This window comes from Lissotriton helveticus, chromosome 9, assembly GCF_964261635.1.
Source record: "Lissotriton helveticus chromosome 9, aLisHel1.1, whole genome shotgun sequence".
Classification (NCBI taxonomy): Eukaryota; Metazoa; Chordata; class Amphibia; order Caudata; family Salamandridae; genus Lissotriton; species Lissotriton helveticus.
In genome coordinates, this window is record NC_136070.1 from 1,016,077,086 (window position 1) to 1,016,101,757 (window position 24,672).

Here is a 24,672-nt window from a genome sequence, read left to right on the forward strand (position 1 = left end):
CAAGGGCCACCTCCTTGACCCAGTGTTCACCAACGTCCCCTCCCTCCAAACCAATGTGTCCCTTCCCCTCCCTTGGATGGACCATTTTCTGGTCCCTTTCTCTCTACCAGGAGTCATCAGGAAACCCCACAAGCCCGCCACTTTCACCAGGGACAGGGCATGGTCCAGACTCTAAACGGAGGACTGGACCAGAGTGCTGAACTCTACGGCCCCCACTCCCGCAGAAGACCCTGTTAGTGCGGACAGAAACTTCAGGGACTGGATTACCACCTCCCTTGACTCCATCCTCCCCATAAAATCTCGTGAGGATAACAATGGTAAGACAGGATCAGCCCCTTGGTTCAGCACGGAACTTAGAACTCTCCGCAAAGAGTGCAAAAAAGCGGAACGACTGTGGAGGAAAAACTGGCTCCACTCCAGTAAGGAGGCCTATCATAGTTCGGTGAGAACCTATAAAGCCACCCTTAAAACTACTAAAGCATCACACTACGATGACAGAATAAAAAAGGCTACTAACTCGGCAAGAGAGACTTACCTCATAGCCAAAGAGCTCCTGAAAATACCAGCCCCCCCTTCCTCCAATGAGATCTCTTCAGGCAGAAGTGAGGAACTGGCTACTTACTTCGACTCAAAAATCTCTGGCATCCTGGCCTCACTCCCCCCTCCCAACGAGTCAATCTACTTCAACATGGATACTCCTGTGACCCACTCAGGAATTATCCCCCTTCCACAGCTGACGGCATTTAGAGCCGTAACACTGGAGGAAGTAGGTAAGACTCTGGCCAGTATGAAAAGCGGCTCCCCCGGTGACCCCGCCCCCATGAGATTCTTGAAAACAGTGGCCCCCGCTATTTTGGCCCCCATCACAGAGCTGATCAACATCTCCCTGTCCAAAGGCTCTGTCCCCCCGAGCTGGAAGGGTGCAGTAGTCAAAGCACTCCTTAAAAAACCTCAACTAGACCCCTCCGATCTGGCAAACTACAGGCCAATCTCGCTCCTTCCGGGCATTAGCAAAATGGCTGAAAAACTGGTCAATGTCCAATTGTCCCAGTTTCTTGAATCTAATAGACTTCTGCGTAGCTCCCAGACTGGGTTCCGTCCTGGCCACGGAACGGACACCGCCCTCCTCGCAGTCATCGAGGAGGCAAGGTGCATTTTAGATTCAGGAGGGTCAGTGGCAGTGATCCTCCTGGACCTTAGTGCAGCCTTTGATACGGTGAACCACCGTGTTTTGATCCACCGATTGGCCAGGGCAAGACTCGGGGGCACCGCACTTGCCTGGTTAGACTCTTTTCTATCAGTCCGCTCGTTTCAGGTTTGGGGCGGCAACTCCCGCTCAGCCTCATTCCCTCTTTCTAGCGGAGTCCCCCAGGGGTCTTCGCTAAGCCCCACCCTGTTTAACGCCTACATGGCCCCGCTGGAAGATATAGTTGCCCCATTCGGTATCAAGATAGGGAGCTACGCGGACGACACGCAATTGGTCGTTTCACTCTCACATCTTGACCACCACCCAGACAACCTGTTGAACTGTCTCCAGGAAATCCACCACTGGATGAGTGATTCGTCGCTCAAGCTCAACGGTTCCAAAACCGAAGTCATGCTCATGGGCAAAAAATGGTCGACTATTCCGCCCTCGGTCTGGCCTGATGTTTTTGGCGAGATCCCCACCCCGAAGAAGGAAATTAAGACTCTAGGAGTCTGGCTCGAACCTGAACTAACCATGAAGACCCAGGCAGCCAAAACAGCAGGGATCTGCTTCGGTCTCATGCGCTCCATTAGGAAGATTCTTCCGCTACTCCCCCCTCCATCAAGGAAGCTTCTGATACAAGGCTTGGTCCTCTCGCGTCTGGACTACAGTAATGCCGTCTATCTAGGAGCCCCCGAATCTACCCTGGCAAAACTCCAGCGCACTCAAAACGCTGCTGCCCGGCTACTAATGAACCTCCCCAACAGAACCTCTGCTAGACCAGCTCTCAAGGCTCTACACTGGCTCCCAATGCGACAGAGGATAGAATTTAAGGCCATGTGCATCGCCCACAAACTTCTCAATGGTCGAGGCCCCTCGATCCTGAGCGACATGGTCACTCCCTACAAAGCCCCTAGACTCCTGCGCTCAGACAATGAGCGTTTGGCCAACGTTCCTAAATTCAAGAAGGCCCGCACTGGCGGTCGACGCTTCACAGTGAAAGCTTCCTCAGGCTGGAACTCGCTCCCACGGAGCTTGCGGCTGGAACCCTGCCACCTTCTTTTCCGCAAAAAATTAAAAACCCTCCTGTTCCCCAAATAGACCCTCCTTCCCCCTCCTGGTCATTACAAGTCCTTACAGCGCGGGGATGCCTTCGGGTCACCAGGCGCTCTATAAATCACTAAAATAAAAAAAAATAAAAAAAAAAAATATACAAGTGACAGTGTACCTACTTACTAGAAAACCACAATATGGAAAGTTATGTGCTTACAAACGAGGTCAACAGACTGGAAAAGGAAAAAAGGAAAAAAACTAATTTCTTAAAAGAACCCTCACTCACCCTAATGGTGACATGCTTCATCATGGGGTTCCCACAGGAGGGACCGAATGCCCCCCCTGTGTGCTGCGACGCCTGCAATTGCAGCGGAGCGGGTTATTCTTGAAAAAGTATCTCAATGAAAGGTGATTCGTGATGTGCGTGAATGTTAAAAGATCACAACTGGACCCAAAAAAACTTTATTAGTGGACTAGTTGCTCACATTAAAAACAGTGGGGCCACATGATGGTTTATTATTAGAACCACAGTGTCCTGGTGTGGGTGGTCAACATGTTTCTGCTGTTTGGTGCGTATTAGGCTCAGCTTTCTTCAGGACCAGTGAAAAAATTAAATAAAGAAACCCCCGGGGGTCCACGCACGCTAAGGCGTGTCCACTCCGTGGGGACAAATGTGAAAAACAAGGAGAGAATTCTTTCCCTATTTGACTCACAGTTTTACCCGCAGCAAATGCTCCTGGAATTCGCCTGGAGACTATATTGCTCGCAGTTTGAGCATACCGCATGGACTTGCAGTGCAGCAGTTTCTTCACGTTGTGCTCCTTTTCAGGCACAGCGACTCGCCGCCAGCAACCTAGATATCAGGCTCCTGCAGTCCGGATCTTGAGGAATTAAACTAACATAATTAAAACATAGGAGTTTTTGTGTTCAGATGTATAATATAAAAACGTTTTCAGTGAATGCAGAAGTTGTTGCAAAATTCGCTTTCAACAGTTAGTACAAACACATGACATTTCTTTGTCTAAAAATTAGGAAAAGAACAAAAACCGATCATACTTAACTTCTACAACTTTTACAATACACTGCAATTGAATCACGGCGTTCCCCAGGGATCATCGCTCAGCCCCACCATGTTTAACATCTACATGAGACCTTTGGCTGAGGTGGTGCTTCCCTGGGGAATCCAACTTGTCACCTACGCTGATGACACGCAGCTGGTCGTCTCCCTGGTGAGGGACAACGCTCTATGTCAGGGGATCAATAATCTGACCCCGTGTCTCACCAAAGTCCTGGAATGGATGACCACTTCTATTTTAAAGTTAAATGGGGCCAAAACGGACATTATGCTCTTGGGTTATAAAGCCCCAATTAACCTGGACCCTTGGTGGCCACATTGTCTGGGACCCCCTCCGGTGCCTAAGACTCAAATAAAAAGCTTGGGAGTCTGGCTGGACTCCTCCTTAGGATTCCAATACCAGGCCAAGAAGGTGGCCACGACCTGTTACGGATTGTTGAGGGTCCTTAAGAAAGTTTTGGATCTTCTTCCATTTGAAGCTAGACGCGTGCTGGTCCAGTCGTTGATTCTGTCGCGGCTGGACTATGCAAATGCTGTCTATATGGGGGCCCCAGCAGGTCCTATAAAAAACTCTGCAAGCTGTGCAGAATTGTGCAGCACGTCTTCTCATGAAAGTCCCTAAATGATGCTCGGCAAAGGCCTCACTTCGGTCGCTTCATTGGCTACCAATTCAGGAGAGGATTATGTTTAAAACCTTGTGTTTGGCGTATAAGTCCATCCACAATGTCGGCCCTACCATTCTCAGTCCCCTGTTTCTTCGCCATCAATCGGTGAGACCTCTGAGATCTAACCAGCGAAATTTGCTGGTAGTACCCAGGGTGAAGCTAGCCCGTATGGGCGGCCGCCAGCTCTCCTTCCAAGCTGCCAAGGGATGGAATAAACTCCCAGATAACATCAGGCATGAAACCAACCATCTGGCTTTCAGGAAGCGTCTAAAGACATTTTTGTTTCAATAATGTCTTTTTACGTCCTCTGGTCTTACAGCGCTGGGATGCTCAAGGGTAGCCATGCGCTCTACAAGAAAGTATTCATTCATTCATTCATTCATTCAATGTAATACCCTGGCTGGCACGGATATGCCCAGTCATGGTCCCATGCTCACTGTGCCACTGGAACCAAGTGACACACGACTGACAAGCCCCAGTCAGGACGAAACCACTTTTGGGTTGCTTGTGTTCTGCTTCAAGGAGGACCTGTAATGCAGTTCTGGCTGGACTGTTCTTACTGGAGCAGGACCAGGACTGGTCTGCATATGGCTGGGTTCAAACTGAGGTGGTATGTTGGGTAAATGAAAGATGGGTTGGATTGGTACCCTGAGCAATTGCCAGTAGTTAGTCATTGCCAGCATTACTCCCATTTGTCTTTGTGTGTTTAATGCTAACAATTGTAACTGACAGTCAGTTGCAACACCTCTATCTTAACTGTTCCAGAGAGCCATGGGACATGTTTGCCAGAGTGATTGCCCAAATATCCTGCACTTCTACAGGTTGGTAGTAGCGGAAGACATTCCAAGCATGCTGGAATGCCCCTGCTTGAAACCTTGGAAAACATAATCGCCTTCCTGTGTTGCTTCTCTTTGGCGAAACAAATTCTTTATTTCCTCCTTGAATTTATTAAGTGTTTCGTGACCCTTAAGGCTAAGACTAGACCAGTGCTTAATTTGTTAAAAATTAAGTACCAGGGCCCTTATCGGAAGGCCACTGCAGCCTGCACCGCCCATACCCTGCCAGCGCTGCCAATGATAGTACCGACATAATACCTAACCATCACACTTTTACAAGTGTAACAATTCAGACTTTTTCAGGCCACACAAAACCATAATAATGGCATGATAGGCTAGTAGTATTCATTTTTAATGAATGCTGACTTAATAAAAACTTTTGTTGTGCTCATCAGAAACTAAAAAGACAGTGCTACCATGTGGTGGACTATCACTAGCGCCAATGCTGACAATTAAGTGCAGGTGATGAGCACCGGAAACCATCGGCACAAATTAAGTACTGGACTAGACCCAGACGTCTGGAGCAGCCCGGCTGCTGCAGCTTGTGAGGTGGAAGAAAATGTGGACCGGAAAAAGGTATGGTCTGTATAGAGTGGATCCCAGGCCCGGCAGACAGAGGCTTGCTTTGAGGAGATATTCAAGGACCAAGGGCCTTACCAGCATCAAGGAATTATCCATGTCGCTTCCCTAAAGCAAGAAGGCCCACACTGAAAATAGGAGCTGGTGGAAGAAACCCAAACTAATCACTTCTTTTTGATAAATTAGCCCCCCTATGTCCTTTCATTGCTCCTTTCCATAACTTATCCACAATGTTTTTGCCGGGAATACCTCATGATGTTGCTGTTTGCTTCCTGTGAGTATTCCACATTTTTACTGTACTTTAATTTTTCTCATTTCCTTTAGATGTCCTCAATTCAGTTTCTTAGAAGTTGGTCAACATTCATTTCCCAATACTTTATCCAAATTCAAATTAGCAATAGTTTATCAGTAACCAAATTAGCATTACTCGACCACAATTTAGCCAAAAAAAATCACTGCATATCTGCCTTCCATTGATTGACCATAAATAAGGATTTACTATTAGTATAAACAATGTCCATCCTTAATTTCGTGTAACTGACATGCCTAATTGGTGTCCAGAAGAGGGCGTTGTGCAAATGCTACGGCCACCAATCGGAGACTCTGGTGTAGGTGGAAAAGAAGGGAAATGCTGCCTTTGACAGACAATGTGTGAATCTGTTACAAATACCAGCTTTCCAGTTTATCTGAGCACACGCCCATGATCAATCTTTTACTTACAGCCTAGTATAACCACTGCTTGTCAAAATGGATGCGGCCTCATAAATCCTGCCAAGCTTCTCTCATAAGGCATCCCGTGAAATGTTCCCTCAGTGTGAATGGTACTCGGTACATGGGTGCACGAATTGCATAATTTGCTTTTGCGTATTTACACAAAATTCTAGAGAAATGTGAAACCTGCATTTGGCGCTCTTTGCATGAAAGGTGTCCTCGTGTCCATTTTAGATGCGAGGGTGCATTTTGTGCTAAAAAACAATCACGAATGCACAAGCACCGCAACCAAAAGCCACTTGCCTTCTGGTGGTTTGCAGTGGCAGTGCGCACAGGTAAGAGTGGTGAGGTGGGCGACGTGGGGGGTGGTGGAAGTCGACAGACGAGTAATAATAAATAAATAAATAAAAACACAGGTATAGCGGGGGACCCCGGTAGATGGGAAGACCGTCCGCCGGTTTTCTGCCCATCAACTAATCGACTGGGCAGAAAAGGGGCTGAATATGGAGGTGATGTCTGCAAGACACCGCCTTCCATATTATTATGCAGGCTGAGATGTGCCTTTCCATGGTGGCGTTGCCGCCATGGAAAGGCATGCTGTGTCTGCATGTGGGGGCCTGTTGCAGGCCCCCGGTGTGTTAAGGGGGTGTGGGGTGCATTACCTCCCTGCATTTGCATGCACAATGTGGCAGACACTGCGCAGTGCCTGCCACGTTGTGCATGCAAATGCACAACATGCAGCCGCGGGCCGTGGAGGGAGTTACGGTGGGGCAGGGAGGCGGGGAGGGGGAGGGACAGGGTGGAGAGAGCTAAAAACCGGCACCTGGATAATTACAGGTAAGTAAACAATTTCAATAATAAAACGAATTTCGTAGAGCGCCCTGCATTGCAAAATGCGATGCAGTGCGCGCTATGAAATTCGTTTTATTAATTAAATTGTTTACTTACCTGTAATTATCCAGGTGCCGGTTTTTAGCTCTCTCCACCCTGCTCCTCCCCCTCCCCGCCTCCCTGCCCCACCGTAACTCCCTCCACGGCCCGCGGCTGACAACATGCCTTTTTTACATTGCGGCTGGTGCTGCTGAAAGCACCACCCACCGTAATGTACAAAATGCGGGTTGTTCCCCCAGTGTGGCTGGCGCATCCTAATCTGAATCATGGGACCGCCGCATATATCGTGGGCAGTCCCTTTTGCCGTTACGGTGGCGGGCGGGTGGACCGTAGTAGACCCCTTAGTTTGCGCTCCCGCATCACTGACACGACGATGCGGTGAGCGCAAAGTAAGTGGTTTTATTTATTTAATATTACTTATCCCGTTGTCTGTCGACTTCCAGCACCCCCCACCCCGCCCACCACTCCCCACTGCTCTTACCTGTGCGAGCCCTTACCGGTGGGTTGCATTGTTCCCGTGCTCTGAACTTATGCAAAATAGTGCTTGAAGTAACGGAAGTTTTGCCTGGGCCTACTCGGTACAGTGGCCTCTGTCTTGTTAAGCAAATCTAGTGGTCCCCTTCTGAGTGTTCTGTAGAGTTAGGTGCAATATACACCAGAAAAAATTCATTAGTATATGATATTGGAGGAATTTTTGTGCCCAATTTCAATGTTACACAATGGCACATGCGAACACAGCCTTCATAATCTTTTTTGCACGTGGTAATTAATTTTATTGCACTGTTTTGTCAATTTGCATCTGATTTTAGAGGCGCAGAGCCTGAAGGCACAGTAGTAACCACACAAATTGAACAAGACAAATACATTAGAAGAAGAAGTGAAGCATGCAAACTGTTCATTCTCTGCTAAGAATTAGAAAATGAGAGAAAAGATACCTTTAAGCTTTTAAAATGAGCCTGGTGTGCCAAGAATAAACTTCTGGGAAAAACAGCAAAGGATTCGTGCTGAGCATTGTGTGCTTTCTCTTGAATTCTCAGAACTCTGTTTCTTGATAAACCATCTAATATGCTTAGAGATAAGCAGGCAGGCATGGCTCCAGCCTGAATTGGGCTGAGTGACTTCCTATGGCTCAGTCTTTGATCTTATCTTAGCGAGCCAAATTATAGCCGGGCAAAGTATGCCTGGCACTGGCACATTCCCTCCCTAATAAACATTTTGCAATACAAAAACTTCTTATCACTTTTTTGCTTCAACTTTTGATACATGTCATTCAATGCACTACTAAGTTAAAGAATATAGGAAGAAGAAACAACTTTTTCAACTAAAAAGAGTCTTTATCATATTTTGATTGAACTTAGTTTCAAGATTTGCATGCCATCTCGGCTTTTGCTTTGGCCCTTGCACCCTCATTGGACCCTAGGCTCGGATATTGATGGTTTGTCCTGTAAATTTGCTGGCTTGTTCATCTCTCCTGCAAATGGCAATGGTGATATACAAAAGGTATGAAGCACTATATAAGTACAACTACTGTACAATCCACTCAGTGCCAGGATACCCTGCAGGGTGATAGTGCGCTCTACAAATTGGACCAACATAGCATGTCCAGTTGTCTGGCTGTCTTGCCCCTGGCATGCAGCATGGAAATGATCTATTTTAGTTGATATGCATCACTTCGCGAGATCCACCACAGGGAAGGGTTTGATATCCAGTAGCCCATCTGGCTGTGGATGTACTTCCTTAATACAATTAGTTTGCATGAAAGAGTGCGCGGAACCTGAGCCAGGAGTGCTTGTTCAGGTGTCGAAGAACAGCCGCTGTAGAGCAGGAGGCTGGTAATGTGTGTGTGCATCACGGCTAAGTGTCAATGCCAATTTGGCTATTGGCCCGTTTGCGACACTGACGCTGTGTGTGAATGTGCCTACTTCATTTGTGCGGGTGGTTGAAGAGGGTGGGCAATGGCACTCGTTTACGGACATGTGGACATATTTTTATCCTTAGACATTGACACAGAAAAGTTAAAGAACGTTAGAAGATGGAGACCGAGATGAAAGCAGTGACAAAGGGAGGTATCAGCGATGAGAAAGAACATGCAAGAGTAAGATAAATAAACAGGAAAAGCAGAAGAAAGAGGTTTGGGGGGGAATCAAGCCTAGGCAACCTTTGAATTTTGGAATCCAGCATTCAGCAATTCTAGTTGTGGGCGCCTAAGAAAATCTTGGGGACATTGTACTTATTTCTTCCACAGATTTAGCACTGCTTTGCTTTTGTTTGCTCTACCTACCACCAATTTCATTTTCTTGCAATATATCAGGGAGAATTTAAAAAATAAGCAATTTTATTCGAAGGCTATCACTAGATTAAGAAAGTCTCCTATAAAATAAGAATTGTAGTTTGTAAAGTATAAGGTTTGTGTGACTAAATCTGCATGAGTATGCTATGGTTGATGTGCAAAAAAGCGCCATTCATTATTGGGTCAGACAGTGGTTCTGAGACCATACAAGATCATGTGATCAAAGTCTTCATTACGAGGTCGCCATATTCCTAGTTTTGCAAGTGATGCAGCAATTCCAGGTAATTTCTCAACTCCCCAAGACATTGCACCACAAAATAGCTTCAAACATTTTCAAGTGCGAATGGGGCTCAAACATGCAGAATTGCCATGGCAATCAGGGGCAGCAAGGCCAAATCTCAGCGTCATTATCCATGTCAGAATAAACGTGTAATCATTCACAAATTTCCAATTCCCAAAATTACCTCTACCCCTGGTATCAGTAATTTCAGGAGCCGGGATACCGATACAATATTCCTACTAACTCATGATGAAACCCAAAGTAGATATATATATCTTTGAACTACACCATTGCATTGCATGTTACAAATTAATTTCACATATTTAGGATTTTTAGGCACAAGGAGATTTGTTAATTTTGCCATAATAAGACGATTTTCAGTGAAATGCAGATACTAGAATTCAAGCCAAGATCCCCAGGTTCTAAAGTTGGCATCTCAGCCACTACTAGATCTCGTTTATGAGTGTGCATCTGTCTGTGTGGGCTTGATTGATAGTTGAGAGGTGTCTGAAAATCTTCTTATTTTCTGAATCCTAAGGAGAATCCACTGGAGGAATTTCCTCCACCATTCTACACTAATGTTGGGTGCACGTTGCATTGGCAAATTCTCCTCCAGATTTACCATATCTATCTGAAAGCAGAAGATGTTCTATTCCTACCCAACTCTGAATCAGACATTTAAGCCTTGGTGTTTCAGCAGCCAAACAGATGGTGTAGTGGAGACAGTGCTTAATTTGTAAAAGAATAAGTGCCGGGGACCAAGGCAACGCTCTCGAAGATCGAGGTGCTGAATATCAAGGCTTTGTAGTCTTGATGCGTCCTCATGCCTCTTTTATCCACCATTAGACTCTCCCTGTCTCTTTATCTCACTCCTCTAGGTTACTTATCATCTTTGCTTTCTAATTTTTTCACTGTTTTTCCAAGTTAAGCTCTGAGCGGAAACACCACCTCCGACACACTTATGACATTTTGATTCACCCTCTATTGCAGTAGGGTTTTTCTGCCCCAACATCTGTTGCCTGCATGTTGTGAGCCGCTTCATGGCAACAGTCACACCAGCCAAAGGTACCATGTTTAAAAAAAAAAAAATATGTTAAAACTGCTATCACGTATGTGAAATCTGGAAAGGGTCCTTCAAAGTGGTGATCCATTTCCAGGACTCAAAAGCAATTGTACCTCATACACTGGAAGTTTTATACATTTTTCTGCCCAGGACTGCTATCGCTCAGATAACCATGCTCTAGAAATTACTTTGGAAGCAGGGGCCTTAATTGGCTCTCTGCGGCCATTTCCATCAGTGCCAGATTTACTGACATTTGTATCCTGATGGTGGAGCCCAAGCAGGTCGTATTGGACACACATCAAACTGTTGACCTGCTTGTCTTTACTTGTCTCTTATACATGTGCATAATATGTGCGTTTGGTTCATAGCTTTGGTCTCTTTCAGTCTGTGGCTAAGTTATGTGTTTGTTCGCCTATTTTTATGATTGTGTGCTTCTGTATGTTGGTGTGTTTGTTGCACAGAAAGAATATGTTTGAATACTTATGGGCATGTGAGCATACGTTTCTCTTCAGTAGATAAGTGGTTATGTGTGAGACCGTTTATACATGTTGACCTCATTGAGTCCATTATGGATGTTTCTGCCAGTATTTTGCTTGCTTCAGTGCAATGTGACAGTATTTTGTGGCATCTGACAGCTGGGCTTGGCTCCAAGGCATGCATAACAATTTTAGGGGGCCTATACTGACATAATTTGGAATCCTCCGTCCAGAACAACTTTGCATTTTATTTCATGTTTTCTGCTATTTCAGGCATGCAAAATATTGAAATAAATGGTAAATTATGATAATCAAGGTGATTCAAAAAAACGAAATATGTCTTGGCTGAGGGACCCTTTAGATGACACCGGGTAGAGTGGGTCAGGGGTAGAGGTAGCCAGACAAAGGCAAAAAGGTTGAGATAGAGCAATGGTGTGATATAGAGAGACAAATCTCTTTCACTGGGCCCCCTTGGAAAGCAGGGACCCTGGACAATCAGCCACTTTTCCCATATCTTAAAATAACTCTGAGGCTCTTAGACCTTGTGCTAAAGGTGACGTTGGTGTTTTAATGGTTATCCGTTCACTGTTAATATGCTTGTGCATTCACGAATGCTGGCGCGAGCAGGCCCAATGTAAGCTGTTCCTTGCGAGTGCTGCTTTAAGACTGTGAAAGGGCTGAATCTTACCTGTCCAGCAGAGTCCGTCAATTGCCTCGTCATCCAATGGCTTCCTGGTGGGGCTCTGGAATGAAGAATAGTCTGACTTCCCTGTTGGTGTTAATTTATTTTCACAGTGGAACTCTGTCAGTGACATGGATGAGGGATGGGAGGGGTCATAGCATCTAGAGTAAAAGTAGCAGACCAGGGTACCACATCATAACTGCCCAGGTTTCTGAATCCTTATGTGTGACATTTCTTTGGTTTCAGTATACTTATGAGTGACATTCAATGACCAAATGAGTGACACTTGGAGTGACACTTTCTCTTGAGTAAAACCAAGCAATGAAGTACATTGGAATAGATAAATATCAGAAAGTATCCCTTTTGAGCAATGAGAACCTGTAAAGAGATCTTGCTGCAAAACACCTAAAATGGAAGGACAATAATCGACTACCCCAGCCAGATTTTCAAAACATGAATAGCTGGCTAGTGTGCTTGCTTGAGAAATATGACAAACCTTCCTGCCACACACAAATAGGCTGAGCTTGTATTTGGAGTCACATGAAGAGTCATGGTGACAAAGTTTATTATTTTTGACAGATAATCTAAAATTGTTACAAGTTTAGTTCTAGAGCATTTTTTTTGCTGAATATAGTAAAGGTTTGAACTACAGTTTGACTGTGTATTACTGAAAATATACATTTTGAAACAGTTGTTTTATTATAAACCTCAAATCTCTACATACGCATTCTGTGACAGGATATCCTGTGTAATCTGGAATAATACAATTTTAAAATAATGTTTTGCATATTCACAGTGCTTCCAGATGCCAGCTTGGACCTTCGAGTACTATACAGAAGACACACACAGAGGAACAGTCTGCTGTGATTGCATTAAACAAGTGAGTTTTCATTTGGTAAATGTAAAAGGAAAAAGAGTGCATTTTACTGTCAATTTCTTTAACTTGGATGACATATTGTTCATTTAAGCTGTACCTTAAGATGAAAGACCAAAATATTTGTCCTTTATGCCATTATGTATTTGACCCTGCTCCCACATACTGACAGATGTTGCCCCATTCCACTTCTTCAGTGCTCTGAGGGACTCACCTGTGCTTCTAGTTGTCGTCTCCACTGCTGTGCTAGGCTGAGTGAGAGAATGCCTTTAGTGTGGGGCTCTTGGATAGCCAGATGGCCACATTGTGAGCTGCAGGTAGCAGCGGGACACTTAATTGAGTAGCTGTACGCTTAATAAGACCCACTTAACATAACATAACATAACAGGTAGTGCTACAGGTTGTACTGGGGGGCCTGACTGACATGCCTGCAGTGCCACTCACTGGCACTGTATTAGGCTGCTCACTCTCAGTCAGTCACCATCACCTCATTGGTCAGTCCTCACTCTCACCCTGAGCTCTGTGGGTCTCTGATTAGTGTGTGGGCAGCCTGGTGCTTTTGTGTGCCCATGCAGGACAGGGCACAAGTACCCCCACAGCCGCAAACATGTATGGGGGTGTCTGGGGTTTAAAGCTGTCGACACTGAGGTGTCACGCAAAGGTGGCTTTCGTCGAGATTGATGATTGACATGGTCACTATCAATCAGTCATGTCCTGGTGTAGGAGGGGAAGGTGGCAGGAGCGTGGGAAGAGCCATGTTAGGTTGCTCACCTATGGGTGGCACTGGCAATAAGAACATGCTGCAGTGCACTGTGCTAACTCGGGTTGAGGGATCTCAGCAGTCCCAGACAGCCCTGGAAGACAAGCTAGCCTTCTGCTAGTTAGGTCAAATTAACTGCGGCACAAATGTGCTCAAAATGAAAAACAAAATGTGCCGCTGGATCCACATGAAGCTGGGTCCATTGTGTTTGCCCTTTGTTTATTTTAGTGGTAGCCCCAGGGTCATGCCAGGATGGCCATGACCCGGGGAGGCCAGGCATCATCCACACTTACAATTATTTTTCTTTTTTTTATAAAGTGGTGCAAGCAGTATATGGTGGGTGCTCTGAGGTGCTCTGCTTGACTTTGGTGGTGATTTGCCTGGTTGACACTCAAAATGGCATGCTATATTGCTATCAATGGTGAAGTTTGGGTCACTCATTTTGAACATCTCTATGATAACGAAACTTCTTCCATACCAGTACCTTCTGCCCCTACTACTACATCTGGAAACATGGGAAGTGCTTGCAAGGGAGTTTTCCCTTTGGGAATTTCCTTTACCTGTGATGAGGTTAAAATGGCAATAAGGGAGAGTCCTTCGGGTAAAGCGCCTGGCTCGGATGGTATACCAACCGATGTCTTCAAATATGAAATCGACCTCTGGGCCCCACTTCTAACTAACGTTATGAACAGTGCAAACTTGGTTGGGCTAATATCAACTTGGACTGAGGCCATAGTGGTCCCGATTTTCAAAAAGGGTGACAGACAAGATCCAACCTGTTATCTTCCTATTTCCCTTCTAGACGCACTAATGAAGGTGGCCGATCGCATTATTCTAAAGCGAATCCAACTGTGGGCCGACGAAGGAAACATCATATCTAACCTCCAGTATGGTTTTCGTACCGGCATGGGAACAATAGAGCAGAGCTTAAATTTGTATTTTTGAATTTCTAAGTACACCCAGGCCAGAAAAGGGAATCTCTTTATTACTTTTATCGACTTAAGCTCTGCTTTTGATTGTGTGGACCACAACCAACTTAGGTCCACACTATCTGACCTGGGGATTGATGGAACAATTCTAAATTTCATCAAGGAATTGTATAGGGGTGCTGGGGCCAGGGTGCCCTTTGGTAAGCAAGGTGAGTGCTCGTCCAAATTTTCTATCAAGAGGGGAGTGAGACAGGGGTGCATTCTTGCACCCCTGTTATTCACGTTATATATAAACTCTATCGGCGATCACCTGAAGGCTTTCCCCTATGACTACCCTTCATCTCAGGGTCACCCCGTCCCCATACTCCTATACGCAGATGATGCGGCTATTATGTCGCAAACCAGGTTGGGTGTCCAGAGGGCGGTCACAAAATGTAACACCTATATGAAAGATAAGGGGCTAAAAATCAACACTACCAAAACATATACCATGGCTTGTGGGCATGGTACCAAGAAAGCACTCTGTCCCATATTTCTTGAGGGCAGGAGGATAGAGACTATTGATCACTTTCCCTACCTTGGAATATCCTTTGATAGGAAATGCACTTGGCAACAGCAGTTAATGCGAGAAAACTAGCCTTCTCGAGGGCGGTCGGTGCACTCCATAATTTTGCGGCGAAACTTGGCGGAAGACCCGTCAAGGAACTAATTACAATATATCAGGCTAAAGGTATATCCACGGCCACCTATGGTCCAGGTATCTGGGGTATTGAAAATATAACATCTATTCAATTAATTGAAAATCAATATCTCAGATATCTGCTGGGGGCCCCTAAATCCTTAGCAAATTACCTTACCCATATTGAATTAGGTCTGCCTTTTATTTCTGACACCATAAAAAATTGCACCTATCCTTTTATGGCATAAGGTGTGGATTACCCCGGAGACAGTTTTTAATCGCAAATTAATTTCTGACTGTCTTACTCTGGATGGCGTTAGAAATATTAAATGGTTGCCCCCCGTGCAAGCCCTGATGACCGAGCTTGGCCATCCTGAGTTTTTCTCTAGACCACCTAGCATGGAAATGATCACTAGAAAATCATTGAAACAACTGGCCATGAATCATCTAGCCAATAAAAGATGGTCCATAGAAAAACTTAAAAACACAGTTTTGGAATTTCAGGAAATCACTATTAATCCAGGGCCCCAATTGTACCTCTTAAGTGATCTATCCTGTTACTCAAGAATGTTATTAACACGGTTTAGGTTTGCAACTTTCTTTCGTATTATTACTTTTCCATCTTGTAATAATTGGTCGAGGGATTTGCCTACCTGCCCCTGTGATGATTTATCCCCTCTATCAAATTTACATTGCATTTTATTGTGTAAATTTTATGTTGTTCCACGGAGGATCATTTTGAAACCAATCCTTAAAGCATGGGGCCACCGCTCTTGCAAAATAGCCTATGTTAGATTGCAACAGCTGGAAAATGATCCTGTGGCTCAGGCTATATCTAGTTTTTTAAATTATTGATTAAGTTTAGAAACTCTATGTAAAGCATTTTATTCTCGTACACATTAGCATTCATACAGCTTTTAAAGAATTTGTCTTCATCTAATCGGACTTGTTCGCTCTTTAATTAACAATGATTTAAATTTTTTGTATTTCTGTGATATGTTGCGATTGTATGTTTCTTTTTAACTTGTATGCTTTTATGAATTCATTTTTGAATATCGAATAAAGCTTTTTTTTTTTGAAAATTGAATTGAATTGACATGCTATGTTTTAAAGACAATGAACAACATTTATATAAACAATATTAATGCAGAAAATAAATATGTCAACAACAAGGCATTAAAATTGTTTTAAAAAACTATATTTTAACAACTATATTATTGAAAATTATGTTAATAACGTCAATATTATTTACAATTATATGACATACCTCAAAAAACGCTATTCTTGTCAATGATATTTATGTGTCACAATATTTGTATTCCAATATTTCTGTCTCATGATATTTTTTAATCGTTATTTTGTCCAAACACAGCCCAAATCCATGCACTCTTCCAGACCTTGCAAAAAACATATACAATGGGCCTCATTAGGATGGCTGTCGGACCTCCACCGAAAGGCCGTCGATGGTAGTCCGACTGACATCCAGTAGAGCGGTCGGACCACCGCATTATGATGCGGCCGGTTGGACCACATCGGTCGAAGGGACAGACCGACGCTTCCGATGGGCTCAAGAAGCCCTTTGTAACATCGACGAATCATGTTCCCTATGCTAGGGGCGGTGCGCAGGCACCGCCATAGTGATTACGATGTCCCTTTCAAACAGTCTTCCCCGCTATGGAAAGGCTGTCACAAAGGGACATTTTGGGACACCTAGCAGGGGGCCCAACCTCCCCGGGCCTCTGGTATTAGGGCTTGGGGGCAGCTGTGGTGCTCCCAAACATCCATACCACGTGTGCCAGGTACTACATGGTGTCTGGCACACGATGCATGGTGTTTAAAAACATCCCTTTTTCCATTGCGACTTGTGTTGCAGACCTTTTTCAGCCGCAGCACAATCTGCAATTGAAAAAGCCATGATTCCAAGTGTCTGCGTGGCGGTTGCTTCATAATGTATCGGGTGGGAATGCTGACTACTTATCGGTCAGTCCCAATCCCACTGCAATGGCGGTCGGATGCTCATCTGGCCGCCATCGTAATCGGGTCCAATGTGACTTTAAAAATTCAAAACTGCCCTACTTTGCAAACATGGGCTAGATTTTTAATTCACTAATGGGGGGGGGGGGGGGGGCGGGGGATGCTTTTATTTATGTGCCGGGCCTATTTTCTGTCCTAGTTTGATCCTGCATAATAGGGGTTGTATACGATCAGGATGGAGGATTCAGAGTTTTCAGTGACCCACAGATACTGATCACACTGACCTACACAGCTTTTGTATTCGCAATAGATTATGTGGGCACGCTGCATTTCCTGTTGCTTTTCTTTATTCTCCGAGTGCTGCGGATTCTCTTTCATGTGCCATGCCTGCTTATAACCAAAAAGGCATCAAGGGCTGAGCGGGAGAAATATGAGACCCTTGTGTCTTTTTGTGCCAATGTGCCCAGTGCAGGCACATTGATGGATAATAGGAGAGACTGACTCTCTTTTGTGAGTTTTAGGATGGGTAGGGGTCTGGTGGAGGGGGGTTCTCATGTGGGCGGATAGTTTCAGAGGCAGGGAGAACAGGGAATAAAGTATTTTTCTAAGTTTTCTTTTTTCTACGATCTCCAGTACAAAGATGAGAGCTATGTGGGATCCCCTGCTGGCTGGATTTATAATTAGCATTTTATTGCTAAACATGATTAAAAAATGAATGAGGGTATGTGCTTATTAACTGAAATATAAATATTTCATTATATTAGGGTTTTATGCATTCACTGTTTTGGGCCAGGGCCTGTGTTGAGTGTTTCGTCAAGCAAATTAACACAAATGCACCCCTTCTTTCACACCCACATACATAAATGTCAGCGATATGTCTCAAGCACTTCAACTTAAATGTCGATAAGTCTACGTGAACACGTGGACTCACTACTATCTTCGTCACCCCATTCATGCTCACAGTGAAATATCACAACCGTCTTGCAGTTTGTCCTCGTTATGACCACAATCCAGTAAGTCATGAATGATGCAAGTTTCTAATGTGTGTTGTGCAGTGGGTTAGCAGCCTGCTTCAGACATGTACTGCACCTCCCTACCAATGGCCATTTAAGCAGTGCCGTCAGAAGGAGAGGGAGCCAGAGTGGGCATAATTCCACAGGCTTGTGCTTGTTGAAGGCCCTCCCTCTAGCTGCAAAATATATTTATAGATTTTGAAGCAAGCCTGTTGTGTTTATTCATGGCAGGTAGCAAGGCGTAGACCACAACATGGGGCCAGATACTGACATGTAAGCTCAGCATGACATTTTTAGATATTGCCTGCTGACAGTCGCTGCCGTTGCTAACCGTTAATTGGCTTCATTGTCACTCTTCCTTGTTGCCTTCTAATTGGCCAGCGTGTGCTTGGTGCCACTTCCTTTTCTTTCTGTGGAGCATGAACCAAGCACAGAGTACTTCCGCTTGATTAGGTCCTGTCTGCTGCTCATGCTGTGGTTGAGGTACTATTTCTTCGCCCCATCCCACTGCATCCTTGTTCGTTGGGCTTCTTCCCCATCCCACTGACCCGTTCTCTGTGTTGCTTTTTATCCTTCCAACTATCCCTTAACAGTGTTGTTGCCCCAATTCCCCCTGCCCTCCCCATTATCATTTCTTGCCCATACACCCCCGCCATCTACCCATCCTTGCTTACCTATCCTGCCTTACCCATCTTGTTTGCAAAAAAGTGCTATGCCGCAGCTCTTTCTGCATCAAAGTGCTTTTTTCTAACTTACAGCCACGCTGCTGTACAACATGGCTAAAAGACATTGGCAAATTCAATAGCTCTGGCATAGACAAGACTTATTGGCTTTGCCAATGCTTGTTTGCCCAGGCCCTGCAAAAAGATCTGACGTACCTCCTTCTTAGTTCATAAAACGAGTACCTTTCCAACTACGCGTAGTAGCATCGATTTAAAAATCATTGAGCTGTGTGTCAAAATAATAAGTTAAATAAAACAATCACAATATGGTTGATTTCATCTGTGTGTTGGTGTCTATATCAGCGTAATTGTGCAAGTGTGTGAGTGCTGGCATTTGTACGAGTGCTTACTCGCTGCAAGGTAATGGGTTCTGTCATGCATTTGTTTAAGAGTGTGTTTGTTAGCTTTATGTGGATAGTGTCTGAAAAGGTGTTTATATGCAGCACCTAAAAGCATGTTTCTTTCTGCGTGCTGTCATTTTGAAAATGCTTTGCCAGCGTGTGTGAGCTGTGTGTGTGTTTTGTTTATATTGACAGATTGAAAGTGAGTTTGCTTGTTTTTACAAACATAATCTGTAAAACTGCTAGTTTTGTGTATTGCTAATGTTCTGTATTTGTGTGTGTTTGCTTGCTTATATGTGTTCTGTCTATGTGAGTCTGTTTACTTGGTGTATTAAATAAAGTTAGTGTTCTGTATGAAAGTGGGGTATGTGTACTTGTGTCTGATGTATACGTAAGTGATTTGGCGTACTTAAAAGTATTTTGAGAGAAATGGTTTGCTTCTGTGGACTGTGTATGGAAGTGTATTATTTATATTTTGTGTCTGTACCCCTCCGCTGCGCTGAAAGTTCCGCGCTGGTGCGGAACGTTCTATTGCGCGGGCCGGGCCGTGACGTTCAGCGGACGTGCGCAGCACTACCGAGGTAGTGCGCGTGACGTCCGCTGAACGTGCGCAGCATTAAAGGGGTTAAGAGGGTGCCAGCTTGTTTCATTGGCTGTGTCTGTGTATGTTTTCTTCGTTCTGTGTGCTTTCTGGGTGTAGGAATGAATGTATGTCCACTCAGGTGTCTGTCTATAATCTCGGTGTTGTAGCAGGCACCCTCCAAGCTCTGGATCAGGAAAAGACAATTGACTCATGACCCTTGGCTGGTAGTAAAATACAGCTAAAACCATGGTTAGGTGGACCCCATAGGCTTCTAGACCCTGGTGCCACTTCACCTGCTGCACCATTGATTACTATCCCTTGTATGTTCTGTCAGGGTGAACTTGACTGTGAAGTGTAAGTTGCACTATTTTTCTTTGTTTTTGTGTGTTTTGGCACTATAAACGTGTTTGTATTTGCTTCTTTGTGCTTTGTGCATGTGCTTACTTGCTTTTGTGTGTTATGTCCATATATATGACGCGTGCATCTGTGTCTGCAGTCATATGAAAGAAGGTGCACTTAGTGCTTTCTGGTAAGTATGTGAATGACTTAGCTTGCTTTTGTGGGCTTTTGAGGTGTGAGTGTGTGCCTGCTGTCATGCTATGCATGCACTGCATGAAAATGTGTTTACTTGCTACTGTGTACTGTGTCCGTCTGTAAGAGAATATGGGGCATATTTACAAGCCCTCCCTTTTTTTGATACACCAGTGGCATAGCACCATGTTCCATATTTACAAGGTCGAGCTAAGCCACTTAGCGTGGCTTTAACGCCGTCTTGTGAATATGCCCCTTTCTGCCGCACTCTTCTGTGGCAAAGGGGGTGAAATGGGTGTTGCTGTGGGTGTTCCACTGCAACACCCATTGCTTTTTTACGCTGCCCAGATTACAAAGCTGAGGCAGTGCCTTAAACTGATGCCATGGAATACCAAGTATTAGATTTGCAATACGAGGAGAATTATTCATTTCTCATTGTTCTTTACTCTTTCCTTGTGTGCTGCATTCTGCAGCACACAAAGAAGGTGCAAATCGCCATTATTGATTGTTTATGTGCAGAAAGGTGTCCATTCCTGCACATAAGCAATCATCCCTGCAGTGCGGGAACCCTTGCAACATGGCGTCAGGGTGCCTGCGTTGGCGCTAGGCAGCTTTTTTTGTGCCAGCACTATGGGAAACACAGGGGTGCGCCGTATTCTTGTGAATACAGTGCATCCCTGCATTTTGAATATGTTGGCGATTTGCGCTGCCAAATTTGGTGCAGCTCCTTGATCCGACGTGTTATTGTAAATATGCCCCCATGTTTGCTTGCTTCTATGGTCTGGATCTGCAAGACCATGTTGGATTGCTTCTCAGAGTTAAACAACTCTCTGCGTGAGACGGGGTATCTGCACGAGACTGCAGCAGTATCAGCGTGCGATAGTTGTGTGTGGTGTGACGCTGTCGTCCTTGTTCTTGGGTTCAGCGGGACTGGCGCCGGGGGCTGAGGAAGTGTTGGAGGAAATGAATGGCTCAGCCTGCGCGCCTCTGTTCTGCTGAGGTTTGGGTTTCAACCTGTGGAAATAACATGAATTCAGCTTCCTCCGGCTGAATTATTCATTAGAACAGATGTGCCGACTGCGCTGGGGTCCCTGGCTGTTTTCAGGCCTGCATCTGTAATGAGCAGAGTGGCTGGTGTGCTGAGAGAGGGACCTGCGCAGCGTCTAAGGCACCCGCAGCAAGGGCTGACTTGCCTGGTCCGGTGGCTCAGTGGACTAATGCATCCATTCCAGGGGCCTGTGTTCGACCTCATGGTCACAGGTTCAAGTCCCGGCGGGTCCACTCAGTCTTACATCCATCTGAGGTCAATAAAATGAGTACTATTGAGTTGGGTAACAATAAACATCTGTTTTTCAGTGCCAAGACACCTACGGGTAATCGTGTGCTTTACAAATACATCTGTTATGATATGATAAAATCCAAGGTGGCCAAGGGCAAGCCCCTCTCCCTGTGCTTTGGGCAAAGTCTTTTCGTTGACAGGGGCAAAGGACCACAGAGAAGTGAAGTACGCTTTATCGGTGGGCCCCTTGTAGAATGTTAAGAGTCCCCCCACCCAGTCTCCCATATCTCACAAATATTCATTGGCTCTAGGCTGAATGCCACCCTAAAAGGTTTCGGCCCCTCAAGGGTTGGGGGGCCCGTGCGCCACAGGGCCTGTTGGGTTCTGCGTTATGCCCCTGCCAGAGGCAGAAAATGATTCTCTGCCCTCCATCACACAGACAGGCAGCTTTATTCCTGCACTAAAGGTGTTAGCTGGTGTTGCCACAGTTCAAACCATGAAAGCCTCTCAGGCTGACGTGCTCACGTCTGTCTGAGAACCGAAATGCGCCCCCTTCTGCCCCATCGGGAGCATGTGTTGCCATGGTGAGGAAGAATGTGATGTGAGGCTTAAGTCCCCTTGTGGTGGCACGGAGAGGCACTGTGAAGGTGTGAATTTCACAGAAATCGCCATCAGAGCTTTTTGTGAGAAGGGTTTCCTCTATTGTTTGAAGGAATGAGATGACCGCTCTGATATTTGTCTGACCTCCGGCTCTGTTCCACTTACAAACACCCTGACCCCCCCCCCTTCACCGGCCTCCGCGCTCCGCCCCGCCCGGACCCTTCTTCCGGGGGCCCCTACCTACAATCCCTGCTCCAACCTTACATTTCCTCTAAACAGCATGAATACTGTCCTCATACTCCCTCTAACCGCTTCGCTGTGGAGCGAATTCTCCCGCTGTTTCGCTCCGCAGCTTCCGTGCGTGCGGAAAACAGACGGCCCCCAGCCGTCTTCCGCACACGTCCACTGTGACGTCAGATGGCCTGGGGCCGTCCGGAGCACCAAAGAGGTTGAAAAACAAAGGGCCAGATTCACAAGGGCAACCTTACACTTCTGTCAAAGTTTACTTTTATTTTGGTATTCACAAACTACAAGTTTAATTTTACTAATAGTAATTTTTTGACTGCAGAAACTCCACAATCGGGGAAGAGAACTTCACATATAAAAAGATAGGACAGGCCTTCACAAAAGTGTAAGTTTACCTTTGTGAATCTGACCCATATAGTATAGTTGTACTTCTCATTTCTTCGAAAGAGTATGGGCAGGGTCACTTTCAATAGAACCTAATGCGAGAGACAGTATTGCATATCAACTGTATTTACTGATTCATAAAGAGGTTTTATAATGGGCTGTGTTTAGACTTTCGTTTCCTTCGAAGCACTTGAGAAGGTGAGAGTTTTACTGTTTGATGAAAAGAAAGATCTTAGAACACATGTGCAGAAGGTGGAGCAGTCTTGTCCAATTATTCATCAATTGCAACCATATCTGTACAGAGTTCAATTAAAAGCAAGTTCATGTAGGGCAATATTCAGAAGTGTCATTGACCTCTGGTTAGGATACAGAGCAGTCCACAGTACAGGGCATTCTATGCACTGGGGCCTGCCAACGTATATTAATTGTGTTCAATGAACATTGGTTGCTATGATGGAGCTAAATAGAAATAATCAGGTCTACTTATCAAACCAGATGGAACTGACCTCTGCAGTCCTTACAAACAGCATGGAGTTGACCACTTCATTAATCCTAAAGGGCATACATCAGTCTTCAGACACCCTTCCAAAATGCATGGGGCATGTCTGCATGGATGTGAACTATGCATCTCTTTCAAAGCGGAACATCTCCACTACATCCTCTAGGGATTGTACAAACATGGGTGTGCTCCCTTTATGACTTCCTAATAGAATGAAGCCCAGCATTTATGCTTCCTTTTCATGCAGGACAAAGTAGATTTTTTCATCCTTACCAGACTACATAGAAGGGGCGAATGCATTAATTCCCAATGGCATGGTCCTCTCTGCTTCATCACTTCCAAATGGCATGAAGCTGGCATCTACATCTCTCTTAAAAACGTTAAAAAAGGCCTCTTCGTTCATCCCAAATGCCAATGAGCTGGCAGGTATATCCTTCCAAAACCATAGTCAGGCTTGCCTACACATCCATTCCAAACACCATGGAGATGGTCTCCATATTCCCTCCAATTGGTACTGAGAATATTCCCACAGACATACCTATCAGAACTGATGGGACATCTCAGGATACATGTTTCCACAGAAGCCAGAGACAGAAAACAGATGGAAGGGCCTGGGACATCATAGGGAGCAAGAAACAGAAAGTCAAAACAAGGCCTCTTGAAAAATGGAATTCAGAAGCGAAGAAGTATTCAGGGATAAGGGCTCAGGTAGGTCTTTACATTTTACTGAGAGTGAAATGGGGAACCATTGGTGACAGGGAGATAAACTCCTAGAAAAGTGTGCATAGAATCATCAGCAGAATAGGAGCGCAAACACCTGGAGATACGCGTAACTACCAGCTATGCCTTTATTTATTTATTTTGAATGATCATATCACTAGGACCACACCATTATGAACTTCAGAGTGCTTTATAGATATGCAGATATATATAAAAAGTATAACATCTCAAGGTTTACGCTTTGTGGGAATTATGCATAAGGTAACAAAAGTTAAATATATAGTATTTCTTTACATCATGTATCTCTTCAAGGCTTTTCGGAGCAAAGGGTATTTCAGCTTAACATTTGCTGTGCTTATTCTTGTTGAAAATCGAATGTATGAGGTTACAACGCATACATTTACAACACAGTTTTTACATCGCCACATCCACTACAACGCATTCCATTACATCTCATGACACTGCATCGCATATTAACAAACTACCTTTACAATGCATTCCATTACATCGCATGACACTACATCGCATATTAAAAGACTACCTTTACAACGCATTCCATTACATTGCATACTACCTTTACAAGGCATGCCATTACATTGCATTTAAGGTAAGTATTGGATAGTATAGGGGTAAAAATTACTATTCTAACTCCAGTGGGTGCAACAGTAGGGTAAGTGTTGGATAGTGTAGGGGTTAACATTACTATTCTAACTCCAGGGGGTACAAAAGTAGGGCAAGTTTTGGATAGTGT

The 24,672-nt window shown here is 44.9% G+C and overlaps 1 protein-coding gene across 1 annotated transcript in view; it reads left to right on the top strand.

Moving 5' to 3' along the window:
* The window catches only part of LRFN1 (leucine rich repeat and fibronectin type III domain containing 1), an 805,820-nt gene that overhangs the window by 476,399 nt on the left and 304,749 nt on the right, over positions 1-24,672 (top strand). The window contains exon 4 of the mRNA XM_078661333.1: positions 12,584-12,667. The gene's annotated coding sequence lies outside the window, so the exon portion shown is untranslated. The remainder of the gene's footprint in view (positions 1-12,583; positions 12,668-24,672) is intronic.